Source organism: Rattus norvegicus, chromosome X (genome assembly GCF_036323735.1).
Source record: "Rattus norvegicus strain BN/NHsdMcwi chromosome X, GRCr8, whole genome shotgun sequence".
NCBI classification, from domain to species: Eukaryota; Metazoa; Chordata; class Mammalia; order Rodentia; family Muridae; genus Rattus; species Rattus norvegicus.
The window spans coordinates 68,944,507-68,963,943 of record NC_086039.1 but is presented as its reverse complement, the minus strand read 5'-3'; the positions used below and the strand labels follow the sequence as shown (position 1 = coordinate 68,963,943).

General features: G+C 42.2%; 1 pseudogene; it reads right to left on the bottom strand.

Moving 5' to 3' along the window:
- Nucleotides 1-11,562: 11,562 nt before the first annotated feature.
- On the bottom strand, nt 11,563-19,180 carry Pcna-ps2 (proliferating cell nuclear antigen, pseudogene 2; annotated as a pseudogene).
- Nucleotides 19,181-19,437: the final 257 nt, after the last annotated feature.

Here is a 19,437-nt window from a genome sequence, read left to right as displayed (position 1 = left end):
GTTAGACTACTCAGAACTAAATTGCAAAGGATGCTTGGAAATCTAAGTGGGGGTGGGGGGTTGTAGCTGGCTACTAAAGAAGTAGCAGAATTGGGTGGGCGAGTGAGGACCTTCCAGATAAAAGAAACAGGAGAGAAAAAATTTCAGGGGGTAGAAAACAGACATATATGTTTGTGAGTATAATAGTTGAAACTTTAACAGCAAAGTAAAGCAATGGCAAAAGGAAAAAGACTGTCAGACATTCAGGAGGCCTATTCATTCATTATCTTTAAGCACTCCCTGGACCTGCAGAGGGTGCTGCAATTGTCCAGACATAGCCTTGCTATGAAAGTGCTTACAGTTGAATTTGGGAAGCTGACATATCAAAGGAAGGGATTGTAGCCCAATACAAAACAATGGAGATAGATAGACTGGTCGACTCTGAAACTTTCCTCAGAGACAATTTTGCCCATAGCCAGATCACTTGGCAAATATTTACTTGAAAATGCATCAAATTCCATGTGCTATACTGGGTACCAGTGATAGAGACACAAGTATGTGTCTTGGGATGGAAAGAGGTTAGTTGACGTGGTATGGGATAACTGGGTCTTGGCTAAACAGAAAGTAGAGGAAGTGATGTATGAAGGGTATCTCAGGGGAAGCGAAGTCATGTGTAAGAGTATAGAAGCAAAAAAAAAAAAAAACCAGGAAAAGAATATTAAGAAACCTACAAAGTAGTTTGCTGTGGCTAGGTGTAAAGTGGGAACAGTGCCAAAATGGAAGCTGAGCATTTGGCAGGAACCTAATCATGAGGGCCCTGGACTTTATCCCAAAAATGGGTCCCTGAATCCATAGAAGAGATTGGACGATTCTCAAGAAGAGATACCATGACCAGGTTTGTATTTTCAAAGGATTGATTTGGCGAAGGCATGAAGACTGCATCGGAGAGGGCAAGACTGGAGGCAGGGAGATGGGTTGGGAGACTATTAAGGAGTCCAAGCGAGATGCATTGAGGACTGGACAAAGGCAGCATCAGCTGAGGTGGGAGAAGAAATGCATATGGGAGGAAAATGAAAGAGGTAGGATTGAAAGGATCTAGGACTGGCGTAGGTGTGAGGAATGGAGACAATTTTGTGAGGAAGGAGAGTGAAACTAGAGGGCTCCATTAGTGACACTAGCGGGCCTCCTCCTGGCCACCTAGGGAGTCTTTGGAGAGCCATTCTTTGTTTAGTCTTTGGAAGATTTCAGTGTTGTGTTTAATAAAGAAGGCTAGTATGCCTAGTTTAAAGCTGATTGGCTGGCCCACGGTGATTGATACCCCTTCTTACCATTGCAAAGAGCAGCCTGCCTGGTCTAGGCTATCATCTCTGAGTACCTCTGGAGCATTCTGTGAGAAGTCATTCAGCCAAGACTCCCTTTCTCCCTGTACACACAAGGCAAAATGTGTCTCACACAGGTCCATTTATCACAGGAGTACAGCATTACAATGATTTGCCCACACAGCACCTGGCGCACACACAAAGGAGAAGTGGTAGCACACTGGCAGCCAGAGGAGGATCTCATTCTCACTCTAGATGACACTGGAAAGTGAAATGGGGGTGGGGAAGGCATTGGCCTCTGCTAGAACAAAGAAGCCAAGGTGCAAAGGGGGACTGGAGTGGCACACTGCTCCCTGCCACTGGTAAGCTCCAGTCAGGCTTCTTCCTAGCTCTTGCTTTCCATCTGTACCCCAAGCAGAGGTCAGAGGCTAAAGACTGGTCATGTCTGAGGGGGCACACATTACCCAGGAAGCACACCCTCAAACTGGATGAGGGAGAAGACAACTTGGGGTAGAGGGAGGAGGGAAAGAAAGGTTTTTATGGTAAAATACTGACTATAGAAGAAGACAATGTGGGGACCGTGTACAGAGACCAGTGTGGATACACAGGAGACCTTCTGTTGAAGCCAGGTGTTTTTAAAGTCGCAGGCAGAAGCAGGAAGAAAGAGCATGCAAGGAAGGGTAAATCTAAGAAGAGTGTCAGAATGGCGTAAACATAATTCCGGTTAAAGACTGTCAGACTCTGCCTGTATCCCATTGGGGGCATGGTCTATTCCATGGTCTGGGGAATTTTTCTTCTGTTTATAGCCCAGACCTACAGTAAGATGAGAAGGCTTAAAGTAAACCCAGCCCTTTCCAACTCCCTACTTGGAATACAGCATCAGCCTTTGCTGCTGCTCTTAAGTTTGGTCTCAAGGTTCCTGACCCGCTGCCTCATTCTCCACTTCCCACCCCTAGCTTTCATTTTCACATCCTATACCCAAGTCCCGGCTTCATACCTATACCCTAGCAAGATCCAAGCCTGGTAAGGTAATGCTCTTTTAGCCTACCATCTACAGAAGGTATTGACCCTGAATCTTAGCCCCATTGCAGAAGGTTAACAGCAGGTCCAATTGCCAATGTGTATTTCTAAGTAGTCCCTTCTTTTGATTTTTAGAGTCATGTTTGTCCTTCATTTGGATCTTTAGCTTTTCTGTTATTACTTGGTTCTAGTTAGAGATTTCTTTGACCACAAATAATAAACAAATCTACAGTTGGAGCTTAAGCAGATAAAGATTTGTTTGCTTCATTTAACAAAATTTTCTTGATCTAGGGCCCTGATGGCAGTTCAATGGCATCTTTAGTACCCTGGCTTTTGCCAGGTGTTATGGTGCATTCTTACAGTTCCAGTAAGTTGAGTGGATAAGCCCAGAGGATAATGCAGTTGAAGCTAGCCTGAACAATGTAATGTGCTTATAGACATCCGCCCCAACAGAAAGAACCTGGCTGTTTATCTCTACTATTCTTCTTGTGGGCTTTCATTCATTTGCATTGTGCTTTAGGATCATGAGATAGCCACGTCAGCTCTGGGCTTCTTGTCTGTATTCTCGACAGGAGGAAAAGAGCACACCGAATGGGAAGAAGACGAAAGGCAAAGGTCAGTTTACAGAGGCTTTGCTTTTTTATTCACAATGATATTCTGTATCCAGTAATAGCCACCTACCTACTCCTCTCTATGTTCCATGGACAATCTGAGCTGCAAAGGAAGCTGGGAATTCTAGTATTCTTTTGCTTAGCATATTGCTGCTCTGAACAATGGTGAGATTCTCTAAGTAACTAGAAAATCATTATTGGGCTGAAAACCAGTAGCATCGTCTATGACCCCCAAGAATCCATAGCTTGCTGGGACAGTTTTTTCCTTATAAGTAAATTCTTCCATTACTTAGCTTTGATTGCTGCTTGGGACTTTCTCCTGACGATTATAGCTGGTTTGTTCCTCTAGCACAGGATAGAAGACACCTGCCTGGTTTAACAATAGCATATGTGAAAAGGACCTTGATTTGATTGTAAAGTCAATGTGAGCCAACAGAGTGATGATGCTGCCAAAAAAGCTAATTAGATTTTTAGGCCGCATTAATAGAAGTATAGAACCATAACAAGAGACGCTATGGTTCTGCCCTTTCCTACACTTGTCACATCCTACCTGGAGCACTGGGATCCATTCTAGACAGCATATTTAAACTGCAATACAATGACAAAGTGCAGGATGTCTAAAAGTCAGTTACCAGGCTGGAGTAGCAGCAGCAACACCATATGGAAAACAGTTGAAAGCTCTGGGCTTCTTCAGTCTAGAGGTAAATAGACTCAGAGAAGAGCACAGAGAACAGAAGGTTGAGAAGGGCTCATTTAGGCTAGGGTGCAAAACCACGGAGATGATAGCAAGCAGAATGGTATCGAGTGATTAAATTGTAAGGCAGGAGAGAGAATAAACAACAATCAAAATAAACACTTATTATTGGGAACATAGCATGCACCTGATGCTGGTTTATGTACTTGTATATATTGTCACTTAGCTTTCCTTTCCAAATAGAAACATTTCATTAGTGTATAATGATTATATAAAATAATAGAATTCATTATAATATTTTCATGTAAATAAACATACTCTGATCATGTTCACCCAACATTACCCTTTAACACACCCCCTACTCTCCCTCTGGTCCCTTTCCTTTCCTGCGAATAATTTAACTTCTTTCACATCTTGCTAAAATGTAGATTTTTGTATATAATATGATATGTAGTTTCTTTATGAATCTGGCTTATTTTGTTTAACGTGATTATCTTCAGCTCCATCCACCTTCCTGAAAATGACAATTTCATTCTTTCTGACCAACTGAAAGTCCAGTGGTTTGTCTCTGTGTGTGTTGTATTCTCTTTTTTGGTAGTCAGTCTTCAAAGGGTACCTAAGCACATTCCATAACTTGTTATAAATAGTTGTGAATAGTGCCAAGTATGGGTGACACCACTTTGTTTTCTATGGCAATGATTCCATGAAGTAGGAATAATTATTTTCTCCATTTTCCAGAGGAAGAAATTGAAGCACAGATAGGTTATTTCTCAAAGGTCATACAACAAACAATTGCCTGAGGTAGAATTTGAACACATGTAGCTCCACTCCAAAGTTCATGCTTGCCTTACCTCATTTTAGAAGTGGATAGTGACAGAGTTATTTTCTAGACTAACTGAAAATGTGAACTAACATTTTTACTTCTGGATTATTTAGTAGTTATGAGTATCCTGGTGCATGCAGCGTATAGGAGTGGAGGGTGCCATTTTAAGTTCTACAACTTAGAGTCCATATACATATTTTGATGTCCTCATAGTCAAAAGCCAGAGCAGTAAATCTCTATACTTTAGTTCTCAGAGTGTTTACCCCCCACCCCCTCTTTTTTGCTCTTTCAAGTCAGGGTATCTCTGTATAGCACTGGCTGTCCTGGAACTCACTCTGTAGATCAGGCTGGCCTCAAATTCACAATATCTGCCTGTGTCTGCCTCCTGAGTACTGTGCCTCGCTTCCTCCTGGCCTCGCTTCCCATTTTTAATATAAGGAAGGTAGCAGCATCCCTAGGTAAGTGATGGAATGGCGTCATCCTAATTAGTACCCACTTTAGAAGCAAAGATGCCTGCCCCAAGGATCACTAGTACTCTGGAACCTAAAAAGTGTAGTCTGAAGGTACTACAGTTGACATCAGCTCTGACAGAGGGCAATACATTTCTTAGCCACTAGGCTCAGGTCCAGAGCCGATCTCCTCAACAGTCTTGTGAATAATTTTATTCTGTTCTACATGTCCTAAACACTTCAGTCAGCTCCCAACATGTAAGCCCTATGTCCACCCTCACCCCGACTCGCAGGCTACTCTGCTTTTATCCTCAGTCAATCTGGGCTCATTTTTTCCCTCTGCCTTCCAAAGCTACCACTCTGTCAGCTCTCCAGCTCTTCTCAATTGGCGTTCTCAAGCCCTTTGACCTGACTAAAACCTAACTCTAGATGGAAGACTCTACTTCCCCTGCTGCTTTCCTCTGTGAGAGCTACTTTCCAGTACTCTGTGAGAGCCTTTTGCAGTACTGTGTGCTCAGGAGTTTGGTTAAGAGTCTTGCTTCTGGAATCAGAGAAAGAACTGGAAGAGCTCGAAGGGGCTCGAGACCCCATATGAACAATGCCAAGCAACCAGAGCTTCCAGGGACTAAGCCACTACCCAAAGACTATACATGGACTGACCCTGGACTCTGACCTCATAGGTAGCAATGAATATCCTAGTAAGAGCACCAGTGGAAGGGGAAGCCCTGGGTCCTGCTAAGACTGAACCCCCAGTGAACGTGATTGTTGGGGGGAGGGCGGCAATGGGGGGAGGATGGGGAGGGGAACACCCATAAAGAAGGGGAGGGGGAGGGGTTAGGGGGATGTTGGCCTGGAAACCGGGAAATGTAAATAAGAAATACTCAAGTTAATAATAATAATAAAAAAAGAGTCTTGCTTCTGACTGCCACTTTCAGAGCATTTGCTCTCGCTTGTATAAGCCACCAGTTTTTCAGTCTTACATCACTTTTAGTGTGTTAGACACTCCCCATTGCTGTCATGCACGAGTCTCCTGATCATATCTTCTATATCGAGTTGAAATGTACCTTCTAAAGAGATGCACTAATGTTCTTAAGGAATAGAGACATTTGATCACAATTGTACACAGATTTAACCTGCAGACATGTGATAAGAGAGGCAGACATCGGGGTGATGTAGCTACACACAGAGGATTGCCAGTGGACATTAGAAGCCAGAAGAAAGTCATGGAAAGGGTTTTTTCCTTTGGAGTTCTCTAGAAACAACCAAGCATTTGCTGCTCAGACTTTGAACTTCTGGCCTTTCTAATGATAAAGGAATAAAGTGTTGTTTCAAGGCACACAGTTTGTAGCAATCTGTTAGGTTAGCCCTAGAAAAACAATACACATACTTTCTCAGTGAAGACTCTGGTTTTGATTTCCCTGGCTTCCTCACCTACCATCACAAGGACTGCCAGCATTTGAAGTGATATCTGTGGTGGTTTGGCCTGATGTTGCTTGTATTCTAACGCTAATATTGAGCCCCCAAGAACTGGTTGTCCCAGAGGTGAGAGAATCTGCATGTAGACCGATATGGCACTGTGACCTTGCCCCCAAGTTATTTCTGATTGGCAAACAAAGATGCCAACAGACAGTAGCCGGGCAGAAGGGACATAGGCTGGCTTTTAGGATTCCCGGACATGGGGGTTTGAGGAGAACCATGACTGGAGAAGAAGGCAAAGGAGGAGGGAGAAGCCATTATGGGTTGGGAGAGTCATGAAATCGGGGCTGGCCAATTAGAGTTAAGAGCAGCCCAGATGAAACAGAGCAATAACGGGGGATTATCTACATGAAAGTAGATTCTAATAACTTAGAGGTGGATGTCTGCCCAGCTCTAGTGCTGATTAAGGCTTATTGTAAATATAAAGGGTGTGTGTGTGTGTGTGTGTGTGTGTGTGTGTGTGTGTGTGTGTCTTATCTGGGAAATGAATGATCAAGGTGGAGTAGAAATCCTGAGTTGGGATTAAATAATTTCTACAACAGATATCAATGTATAAGTTCATTATCCAACCTTCACCCGAGTCTTGGGGTTCTTAGATTTCATCATCTCTTCCTCTAGAGCTCAGTTACTTCCACTCACCGTCACCAACTGTACCTCAATAAAGCCCTCGTCACTGCTTTGCAGTTCTTCTCTGTACTAAATGTCTTAAGTACCTCTCATTCTCCAGGATGATGATTTAAAACCATCTTCGATCTTTTCCCCAACCTTCAGCCCCCGTGGCCACCTTCCTACCTCATAGCAGATAACTTTGTCATCTATTTCACCAAGAAAATGCAAGTATCATTTGTGGCCTCTATTTCCTGCCACCATATCTACACATGGGCTCATCTATCTCCTCTTTAGATCCTCTTGTCTGAAATGGTGGAAGAGGCATCCTTTCTTTTGGGGGACTATGCTTTCAATGGCTGCTTCACAGTACATCCCTTTCTGCCTTCTCCTACTGTCAACTACCCTCTTTCTCACCAATATGGTAAGGCTCTTTCCTTCAAGTGGGTGCTTCTCAGTAGTAGGTAAAATAGTCCCTCCTACCTTAAAGAAATACCCAGTCTGCCCTCCTCTAGTTATCACTCTCTGTTTCTAAAGACATCTCCCAGAAGTTGTCTCAGCCCACTCCAACCTCCTGTAAACAGCCTGAATCTTCATTCTCCAAAGTCACCAAGGACCTGTATGTTAGTAAGCCCAAAGGATGTTTTCAATTTCTATTTTTCCTGAATCTTCGGTGGTCTTTGACATGATTGACCACTTCTTTGTTGAGATTTTCTGCTATTAACTTCCTTTTACTCTTTTTCCCCTACCTCTTTAATAAGGTCTTAAGGTGTCCTTTGGGATCTATTTCTCTCTCTACCACTGATCTATCTCCACAGCCTCTTTTCTATGTTTATTGTGAAACAGAGGTCTCACTAAGATGCAAAAGTTGACCTTGAACTTAGCTGGTAACCCAGGCTGACCTTGAATTTCAGTTTTTCTGCCTCCCGAGTCACTGGGACCAAATGTTAGAGTTTCTAGAGTCATTCTTATTCTCTACTATTTCCTTGGGAACCATCACGCATCCATGCTGTGGTAGTTTGAATTATGTTTGGCCAAGTGAGTGCACTATTTGGAGGTATGGCCTTGTTCAAGTGTGTCATTGTGGACATGGGCTTTGAGAAACCTTCCTCCTAGCTGTCTGGAAGCTAGTGTTCTCCTGTTTACCTTTGGATGAAGATGTAGAACTCTCAGCTCCTCTAGCCCCAAGTCTGCCTGAATGCTACCATGCTCCCACTTTGATGGTACTGGACTGAACCTCGGAACCTGTAAGCCAGCTCCAATTAGATGTTCTCCTTATAAGAGTTGCCTTATAAGAGGTGTCTCTTCACAGCAGTAAAACCCTAACTCAAGACACATGCTGATGCTTTGCACTCCACATCTTTATTGAAATGTTTCAAGTATGGCTCAAATAACAATCAATTCAAGACCATAATCTTCTCCCGTAGAGCTGGCTTCTCTATCATTTACTTTTCTTTTAGCTAATGGCACTCTCAAATATCCAGTCAGCCATTCAGAAGACAAAGGGTTGTCTTAGTTCCTTCTTTTTCATATCCAGTCTGTCAGTAAGTTTTCTGTATTTGGAAGTCCTTTAGTCCAGCCATCCATATGTAGTTGCACTGCTCGCCACTATGTTTGTCATATTGCATTTTATTTATTGCCATAGACTGCTATCTACACATCCACACTGTGCCCCTGAACCGCTTAAAATTTATTGAGTTTTAAAATACAATATATTTTGAATAAATTCTTCCCCTCCCACAACTCCTCTTACATCTTCACCACTCTCTACCCACCCAATTACATGTTCTCTCTTTCGCTCTCGTTTTTCTCTTTGTTCTCTCTCCCTTATGTTTCTCTCTCCCCCAAACAAGAAAAACAACAGAACAATAAAAAACAACAGCCAATAAAAAAGGAGGAGGAGGGGGAAATCAATAAAATATAATATAGCCAAACAAAAAAAAATAGGCACAAAACCTACAAAGTTTGTTTTATGTTGGCCAACTACTCCTATGCATGGCACCTGCCCTGCAGTGTGGTTGATATATTCAATGATACTAAAGAGAAAACTAATTTCCCCTTTCTCAGCAGCTGTCATTTGCAGCTAGCTTCTTGAGTAGTGTGGGACCTTGTGTCCACATTCTTCTCTCAGTGCTGGGATCCAGTCCACCTTAACCCTGTGCAGTTACTGTGTATGTGTGTTATCGAAGTTTCTCTGAGTTCATATGAATATTGGTCCTGCTCTATCTGCAAGATGCTCTTTCCTTGGAATCATCTACCACCTCTGCTTCGTATAATCTTTAGCCACCTCTTCCACATAAATCTCTTATCTCTGAGGGGAGGAACTTGATGAAGGATGTCTTTCACTCTCTGCATATTGTCCAATTGCCTTCAACACCTTTTAAAAAACATAACTACCAGAATAATGCTTTTTAAAAGTTAAATCTGATAATATTATCATATCAGAGCAAAACTCCAATAATATATAATTACTCTCAAAAGGATGGATTGTTAATATGCCCTACAAGGCCATGTAAGATCTTGATCAAACACTTGCCCACATACCACATTTTCTCTCTTATTAAATGTTTCTTCATTGAACTTATTCATATTTTCATCTTTATTTGTATAATTCCTTGGATAAGTACTATCTCTCTCACTATATTCCAAACTCAGTAAGAGTCGGAATCATGTCTTATTTTGTTCTTCCTTGTTTTCTTATTGCAAAGAACATTTTCTGGCATATATTGTTCCAATTAATTTAAAGAATAAATGAGTTAGTGAGTAGATGAGTCAAGTTAAACTACCCACACTCCATCATGTAGTAGGGCTTTACTCTAATGCACCTGCTAACATGACTGTTTTAATAGTAAACGTGAGCCACAACTTGTACAAATATAACCATAGCCTAGGGTTGGAGACAGCAGCTTGTGTAAAGAGGCTTGAGATACCCTTGACTATAACTAGACAGAGGTTTGCCTCTAAACTAACCTGCAGTTAAGGCTGAGTGTAAGTTCCCACATTTCACAGCAGAAAAAAATGAGGTACTTTCTATGGCAGAATCAGTTCCTTACTGTTGTTGTGGTTTGAATAAGGTCCCCATAGACTCAAAGATATGAATGTTTGGTTGCCAGAGAGTGGCACTATTAGAAGGTATGGCCTTCTTGGAGAGGGTATGTATGGCTTTGTTGTAGGTAGTATGTCATTGGAGGTGGGCTTTGAGGTTTCAAGAGCCCAAGTCAGGTCCATTCTCTCACTCTCTCTTCCTGATACCTGCAGGTCCAGATGTAGAACTCTCAGCTACCTCTTTATCACCATGTCTGCCTGCACACTGCCAAGCTTCCCACCATGATAATATGGACTAAACTTCTGAAACAGTAAACCAGCTCCAATGAAATGTTGTCCTTTATGAGAGTTTTAGTGGTCATGGTGTCTCTTTACAGCAATAGAAACCCTGACTAAAACAACGATGTAAAGGTAATTCTTGGTGTTTGGATTTTAATGGTATTGTCAGCACAATGTGGGGGATGGTTCTCACCTGAATGTGGGTAAATAAATTTTATCAATTGCAACTGAGTTCTGAGGATGTTTTTCAGAAGATATGTAGTCCTTACTGAGGGAATACAGGCTTGGATGGGGCAAGGGGGAGACTATGAGTCTGAAATTCTGGTTTTATAATAGTGGCTGTGGAGGAAATTCCACAGTTAAACCTATGCATGCTCCCTGGGGTTTGAGACAAGAGGTATAAACACCAAGAATTAACTATACATAGTTGTTTAAGTCAGGGATTCTATTGTCTTGAGCTTGCCTTTTTGATCTAGCTTTATGGACCTTAGTTCATGGTTCTTGGAGTTTCAGACATCCCACCATCTTTAGAAAGCCACCCATTATGGGTAGTGGAAACAATATTCATTTTGAAGTCAGGCAGACCTGCTTTAACACTCCAGCCCAGTACTTCCGTGTATGTATCAATGATCACAACCATTTCCTCTTTAGTAAAATAAGGGAATATCTGCTTTATAAGGTTGGTGTACATCTTAAACATCCTGATGGCTCTGTAGTGCATTATACCCTTGGTACATATTAGTCCACCTTAAACTAGTCTTTTTAGAACAGGATAAACACTCCACTTTTCTTCTCTCCTGCTGTCTTTCTGTGCTGTTCTGTTGCTTGAGACACATTCACAGGCAGGTTATTAAGTCTGATTCTCTGCTGGGAGGAAACTCCCTAGAGGGGACAATTTCTATGTATAGCTGGAGCTTGTGGGTTGAGTGCTTCTTTTCAGCACCCAGTGCAAACAACCTCAGAGATCTAGATTTCCTATGCTAAGAATGGAGGCCAGCACACCTTTGCTTTAGGTCTGGTTTGGGAGGATTATATATGTATATTGGGGTGAGAGGAGTACATTGTATATTAGAAAAAATAATCTTCATCTTTTGGATAAGGATAGTGGAGGAAAAAAAGTCTAAATGAGCTTCCAGTGGCCATCTAGGAGACAGGTTCTCTTTGAAGACAGTGGAAGATGGGCCTTTGCCATTTTATATTCATTCCAGTCTAAAATCAATGAAACCTAGTAAATGCATTTTTTTTTGAATTTCCATCTGAATTTTGGCTTTTTTCCCCCATCTTTATTTAATTGGGTATTTCTTATTTACATTTCAAATGTTATTCCCTTTCCCAGTTTCCATGTCAACATCCACCTAGCCTCTCCCCCTCCCCTTCTATATGGGTGTTCCCCTCTCCATCCTCCCCCCATTACTGCCATCCTCCCAAGAATCCCATTCACTGGGGGTCCAGCCTTGGCAGGACCAAGGGCTTCCCCTTCCACTGGTGATCTTACTAGGATATTCATTGCTACCTATGAGGTCAGAGTCCAGGGTCAGTCCATGTATAGTCTTTAGGTAGTGGCTTAGTCCCTGGAAGCTCTGGTTGCTTGGCATTGTTATTCAAATGGGGTCTTAAGCCCCTTCAAGCTCTTCCATTCCTTTCTCTGATTCCTTCAACGGGGGGTCCTATTCTCAGTTCAGTGGTTTGCTGCTGGCATTCGCCTATGCATTTGCTGTATTCCTGGGTGTGTCTCTCAGGAGAGATCTACATCCGGCTCCTGTCCGTCTGCACTTCTTTGCTTCATCCATCTTGTCTAATTGGGTGGCTGTATATGTATGGGCCACATGTGGGGCAGGCTCTGAATGGGTGTTCCTTCAGTCTCTGTTTTAATCTTTGCCTCTCCCTTCCCTGCCAGGGGTATTCTTTTTCCTCATTTAAAGAAGGAGTGAAGCATTCACATTTTGATCATCCGTCTTGAGTTTCGTTTGTTCTAGGGATCTAGGGTAATTCAAGCATTTGGGCTAATAGCCACTTATCAATGAGTGCATACCATGTATGTCTTTCTGTGATTGGGTTAGCTCACTCAGGATGATATTTTCTAGTTCCAACCATTTGCCTACGAATTTCATAAACTCGTTGTTTTTGATAGCTGAGTAATATTCCATTGTGTAGATGTACCACATTTTCTGTATCCATTCCTCTGTCGAAGGGCATCTGGGTTCTTTCCAGCTTCTGGCTATTATAAATAAGGCTTCTATGGACATAGTGCAGCATGTATATTTGTTATATGTTGGAGAATCTTTTGGGTATATGCCCAAGAGAGGTATTGCTTGGTCCTCAGGTAGTGCAATGTCCAATTTTCCGAGGAACCTCTAGACTGCAATCCCACCAACAATGGAGGAGTGTTCCTCTTTCTCCACATCCTTGCCAGCATCTGCTGTTGCTGGAGTTTTTGATCTAGACATTGTGACTGGTGTGAGGTGGAATCTCAGGGTTGTTTTGATTTGCAGTAAATGCAATATTTTATTTTGTGACTTCTGTTCTTGTTTGCTTTCCAGGTGGTCAGTAGATTCCTTTATCTGAAGACTGTCTTTAGATTTATCAGTGGGGAGTATGTTAGGCTGACTTTATCTCACTCTAAATCACAAAAGGGTTGGATTTCACCCAAAGGCATGGGTTGTTACCAGCAGCTTTAAGGAGAAAAGGAAAGGACTCAATACCTGGGCCTGCTGTATGGAAACCAGGAGGTCTCTTGGAACTGGTTTGAACCTGGCACATGGTCAGGAAAGTTAAGGAGGAAACACATGTGAGGCTTCCACAGACCATGTCTCTGAGACTTGAAACCCTCCTTTGTTGATCTAAACTCCTATGTGGATGAGTTTATTGCCTTGGCTATGTGGCCTCTGGAGATGATGTTTGGGGTTCAGGTATCTCAGTTAGCAACCCTTTTCTTCCTGTTCTGAAGTCTTAGCTCTCCTTTGAACTTTGTCGGTTCAAAAGTGCTTTTGAATTTTAGCTCATTTGTAGAGTTTAAACAGCCAAGTCTTTTAATTTTATAGCTAAACATGTTAGCACAGGCAATTGCCCTCACCCTTCAGGAGTATCAGAGGAGGGTGGAATTCTTCCCAATAGTAGCAAATTGCATCCTTCTAATACATGAATACCTTAATTCGAGAGCCATACAATTAAGAAGGGAGCACTTCCATGGCACAATAGGTCAGCATGGAGGACATGAAAAAATGTTGCTGATGTGGTCTGGAGCTAGTGGAGTTTAGCTTAGAATAGCAAAAGGAGGAAATAACGTGCACAAATGAGTCAGTTGGGAAGGAGGAATTCCTGTGCACAGATACAGTGAGGATGGAACTGAATTGTATGCAAATAATGCTTTCCTTTCTTTCCAGGCATTTTCCTATTGTAACACTTTTGATCCCCAAGCATGTCCTACTGTCTTGGAACCTTCATTTTCTTGGACTTCTCTGACTAATCTTTGAACCACTCCCTGGCCCATTGGAGCAAGGTCTGTGCTAGCCTGCAGGAAGGTGATGCCAGTGTGGGATGAGACTAATTTAGACATGAATTAGAGCACCCAAACAGCATCAGCCAGTTCTTAGTCTAGGTTTAAGGTTCTGTAAATTGGCCTCTGCTGCCCCCCCATGGTAACTGAAATTACTTTTCCACACCTGGGGTGACTTTTGAAGAAAGAGAGCCAGGTTCCCACATTTCTAGTCACTTTTCCCAGGTCTTTAACTCCTTATTCCACACAATACATTTAGGAACATGACTCTTTCCTGGGACAAGGGCAGAACAAAACTAGTAAGTGCTGTGACTGGTGAGATTTTGGCTGTAGCAGAGGTACTGCTGTCCCTGCTGGTTTGCACCTAGACTCCCATCTCTGCATTGTTCTAGGGGTATGGGAAATGTGCAGAGAATGGAGGAAATTTTGAAATGCTACAAATGGGACTATGGTGAGCCTGGGACTTTTTATTGGGGGTATTGAGCCCATTGATGTTGAGCAATATTAATCATCAATAATTGTTAATTCCTGTTATTTTGATGTTGGTTGTAATAGTGTGTGTGTGTGTGTGTGTGTGTGTGTGTGTGTGTGTGTGTGTGCGCGCGCGCGCGCGTGCTTCCCCTGTTTTTGGTGATATGGGAGTTACTTATTACTTGCGTGTTCCTGGAGGTAGTTGTCTTCCTCAGGTTGAAGTTTTCCTTCTAGTATTTTCTTTAGGGCTGGATCTATGGAGAGATATTGTTTAAATTTGGTATAGTTCTACCTCAAGACCCAGATATACCACTCCTGAACATATACCCAAAAGATGCTCCACCATTCCACAAAGACACATGCTCCACTATGTTCATAGCAGCTTTATTCCTTATAGTCAGAAACTGGAAAGAACCCAGATGTCCCTCAACTGAAGGACGGATAAAGAAAATGTGGTACAATCTACAACATGGAATACTGTTTAGCTATTAAAAACAAAGACATCATGAATTTTGCAGGCAAATGAATAGAACTTGAAATTATCATCCTGAGTGACGTGACCCAGTCCCAAAAGGGCATGCATGGTATGTACTCACTTATAAGTGGACATTAGCCATAAAATACAGCATATCTATGCTATACCCCACAGATCAGAAGATGTGTGGCCTCAGTGGGAGAGGAAGCACAGAGCCCCACAGAGACTTGATATGCCAGGGTGAGGGGATACCCAGAGGGGGCCTCCACCCTTTCAGAGGAGAATTGGAGGGGGTTTAGGGGAAGATTTGTGGGTGAGGTGAAAGGGAGGAGGAGCAGTAAGCAGCATATAAAGTGAGTAAATAAAAATTTTAAAAGAAAAAAGAGAAAGGAATCTACTCTTTGCCTTATAGCTCCAACAGGTCGGAGGTATACCAGAGCTCGTTAGCTCACATTCCACTCTCTTCTCCTAGTATATCTTTGGGCGCTATGATGGTTTGAATGAGAATGACCCCCCCACACACACACACTGTATGCTTATATATTTGAACATTTGGTCCCCAATTGGTGAAACATTTGGTAAAGATTAGAATGTGTGACCTTGTTAGTGGAGGTGTGCCACTGGAGGTGGACTTTGAGCTTTCAAAAGTCCATATCATTTCCAGTTAGCTTGTTTTGCTTCCCTTTTGTGGGTAGGATATAAGCTCTCAGCTACGGTTCCAACACCATGTCTGCTCGCCTTCTACCATGATCCCCTCAATGATGGTCATGGAGTTACTTTGTGAAACTGTAATACCACAACAGTCTCTTTCTTCTATATGTGCCCTTGGTCATGGCATATAAAAGTAAGTCATGACTTCAAAGGCATTTGTGTCCATCATGGAGATGATGTATGGTAGAACAGTTCACAGTGACAGGAGTGGATGGTAGAAGCTGTTCATATCTTGGCAAGCCAAGAAGCAAAGGGCAAGGCTGGAGTCAGAGTTCTATAAATTGCCTGTGGCTACGTCTGTGGGAGATTATCTTGATCGTTAATTGATATGGGAGGGCCCAGTCCAATGTGGACAATATAATTCCCTGAACAGGTGATCTTGGAGAGTGTGAGGAAAATATCTGACTGTGAACCTGAGCAACCAGCAAGCAGCCTTCTTCTGTGGTTTCTGCCTTCAGGTTCTGGCCTTGATTTCAGGCCCTGACTTCCACCATTGATTCACCGTGACCTAGAAGTTTAAGAAAAAACAAGCACTTACCTCCTGTATGTTGCTTTGGTCAGAATGTTTTCTCACGGCCACATGAAAGAGATGAGAGAAAAAATATTCGACATATTTGTGTGTCATATGCTTCATTCCCCCTTTTGTAGCAGTTGCATTGACATATAATTCATATATTGTATGTTTTAGCCATATAAAAGTACAATTGAATGGTTCTAGTATGTTTAAAGGGTGAGTCACCAGTGAATGCTGGAAACCGAACCCAAGTCTTCTGTAAGAGCAAGAGCTTGAAACAGCTGAGTCAACTCTCCAGCCCATGAAGGATATTATCTTGATTAATGATATATGTGGGAGAGCCCAGACCAATGAAAGTGGTACCACCCAGTGGCATATATTGCTAGGTAGTATAAAAAGTAGGGTGAGCAATCATGAGGAGCAAGTCAATGAGCAGCACTCTTCCATGGTCTCTGCTTCACTTCCTGCCTCAAGTTCTTGCCTTGAGTTCCTGCCTTGAGTTTATGTCCTAGCTTCCCTTCATGATGAACTGTAAAGCTGTAAGAGGAAATTAACTCTTTCCTCCCCAAATCTATTTTAGTAATGGTGTTTATCACAGGGCTAGAAAACAAACTAACATAGAAATTGGCACCAGGATTTGGGGTATTTCTGTGACTGACCTAACCATCTTATTTTGGGGAGGATTATGGAAGAAGACTGAATCTTTTGGCTGAAAAAAAAAACCATTGTGCGTATAGAATTTAGTAGGCCATTGTGGGAGGTTGGAAGATAGGAATTCTGAGATATAGATGCTAGAGACCTGGCTTGTGAAGTTTCGGAAAGGAGAGGCCATTTATGTGGTATCATGAATATATGATTTTTGATCAGCTTCAGATAGAGAATCAGCAGTGACTAACAAGAGACCAGAATCACTAAAGTGAAACTTCTGTATTATGAGAACACTGGCTAGCTGAGGCTGAGAAATCAGCAATGATTAAGAGACCAGCATAATTAAGGGAAACTCTACTCGAGTATCTCCTCTGGGCCAGCACACAGAAGCTGTAGTTCAGACGTCGGGGTGGAGTAGGGCAAAAGCTGCATTGTATGCTGTCAACTGAAATTGATAATGTTTAAGAATCTCCTAGGTGGTATGGGTTTTGAAGGCATAAAGGGGTAATGAGGCTTGACATCATGGGAGGTAAAGAGAGGCCATTGGTGAAGGTGCAGCCTCTGTTGCAGTGAAAACCTCAGGATTGAAGCAATCATGAAGAGAAGCTGAGACTTTGCACTGAGGCAGGGCCCAATGCCTGAAGAGAACCTAGGAGGGGCAATTGGTGAAGGTTCAGTCTCAGTTGCAGTGGCGACTCCAGCATGTTGGAAATGCCAGGACTATGGGATGACTGCCAAGGAGAGCAGCAGCTATGGAGTGGAGGCAGCCTGGGTCTCGGAGACAAGTTCTATGTGCTATGAATGGCAAACTGGGAGAGGTGGATCTTCCCAAAACTTAGGCACCCAGAAGACCATGAATGAATCCCAGATGCTGAATATTGAATTACAGGATTTAGTCTACACTGTTGAATTTTGGTTTTTTGCTTTGATATAATTATAATATTTCTTGGTTCTTTACTTTGGAAGTAAAAAAGCATATAACTTACTTTTTATTTTATTTTGTAAGAGTCCACAGTGGAAAGACTTTGGACATTTAGAGAGATACTTTGTTTTTAAAGATAACTTGGCATTTTATCTTTGAAATTCAGTTAACTTTATCTAAATTGAGGGGAAAACAATTCTTAAAATTGCATTTAATATCAAGATCCTTTTGTCATAAAACTACCAGTATTTCTAAGACAGAAATATTTATGTTAACAAAACCAGTTTTTACTTTGGAGTTTATTCTTTAAAAAAATTGTGAAGAGTGGTGAGAAAAAAGAGGTCATTTACAAATGATGTCTACATATGTACTCAGGTACAAACTTGTTGACAGAAAGACTTCAGAACACGCTGACATCTCAGAAACAGTTCTCAAAGACTCCGTTTTCTCAAATTCTAGCAATGCCTAAGAGCCTTCATCTTGAATCTTGGGAGCCAAATAATACTTTGTGTCCATGTCAGCAGTTTTTTAATCTACAAAAGGGGTACGCCTGCAGATATACTACAATAGAGGGGCTTTTGTGAACAACTTCAGGTATCTTAGTGCAAGTTAGCTGAACTGGCTCATTCGTGTCTATGGTTACAGTTTCCTCTTTTTATCAACATTACTTGTGGGGGATGTGGAGCTAATCCTGATGGAGGAGGAAATGGGATAGAGAGTGAGGCACCATAAGCCCCTGCAACTGTTTGAAGACTCCTGATCTACCCTACAATTTGACATGGCTCCCCCCTCTCCCAGGCTCACCAATGAAGCAAAACAAAGGACCCAAGGCCAGGGGCAGTAGCTGCTTCCCCAGTTTTCTATAGAAATCTCTTCAGGGCATTAGCCCCTCCCCTACAGGCTCAGGAACATGTGAGTTAGATTCAGCTAAACAATGCAAGTTGGCTAAGATACTATATATAAACTTGTATAATAAACAATAAAGTTCAATCTGCACCTCGAGGCTGGTTTCCAGAGTCTGAATCCTGAGCATCTTCGTGAGCTCTACCTCCACTTTCCCCCCATTTCGCCGTCTCTGTTCTCACAATTACTTGTTTGTGACAACTTAATGGTTCCATTTCCAAGCTCCCCATTTGCGGAAAACCTTCACCCAGTCCTTTCCACAGGATATTACAACAGTATCTCCAATAAGGCTAAGGTCTCTACATATAAGGCACACCAGAAGGCCTTACTGTACAGCTGTACTCCTGTTCTGGAATTCCAAGTTGCTCAATATCTATCTAACTACACTAATTTCATTTCATAGTCTCAAATTTCTCTTGATCTGGCGCTTCAATCCTAGTGCTAACATATAAGCTTTATTGTCAGCCCTTAATGTAATGATGTCTTCATTACCAGCACATTTTAATATTTTGGACATACTGGTGATGTTCACATCCATGGCCGGGTTGTGGCTGCAGTAGTATGTGTTGAAGACTTCAGAGCTCAAGGTGGGCTACACCAAGGGAACTTGCAGTGAATCTATTTTTCACAGGTTCGCACTTCTCAAGCTCTTGACCCAGCAGGTCTTGTTAATGAAGTCTTTGAGCAACTATAACACCTTCTTCAGGATGGAGCCCTAGACCAGGCATGCCTCAAACATGGTGGTGCAATTGAAAGAACTAGAAGTTAGATACTAACAGGAACAAGGGCTGCCTGCTAAGTTCTCCTGGGTCATGATGTGAGAGTGACAGTGGAAACCCAGAGTGTACAGCCAACTTGGACTAGTAAAATATTGAAAATTTAAAAGACTTTGGGACTTTTAAAAGACCAGAGAGATGGCTTAGTGATTAAGAACAGGTACTGCTCTTGCAAAAGATCCGAGTTTGATTCCAGTACCCATGTTTGATGACTTGAACA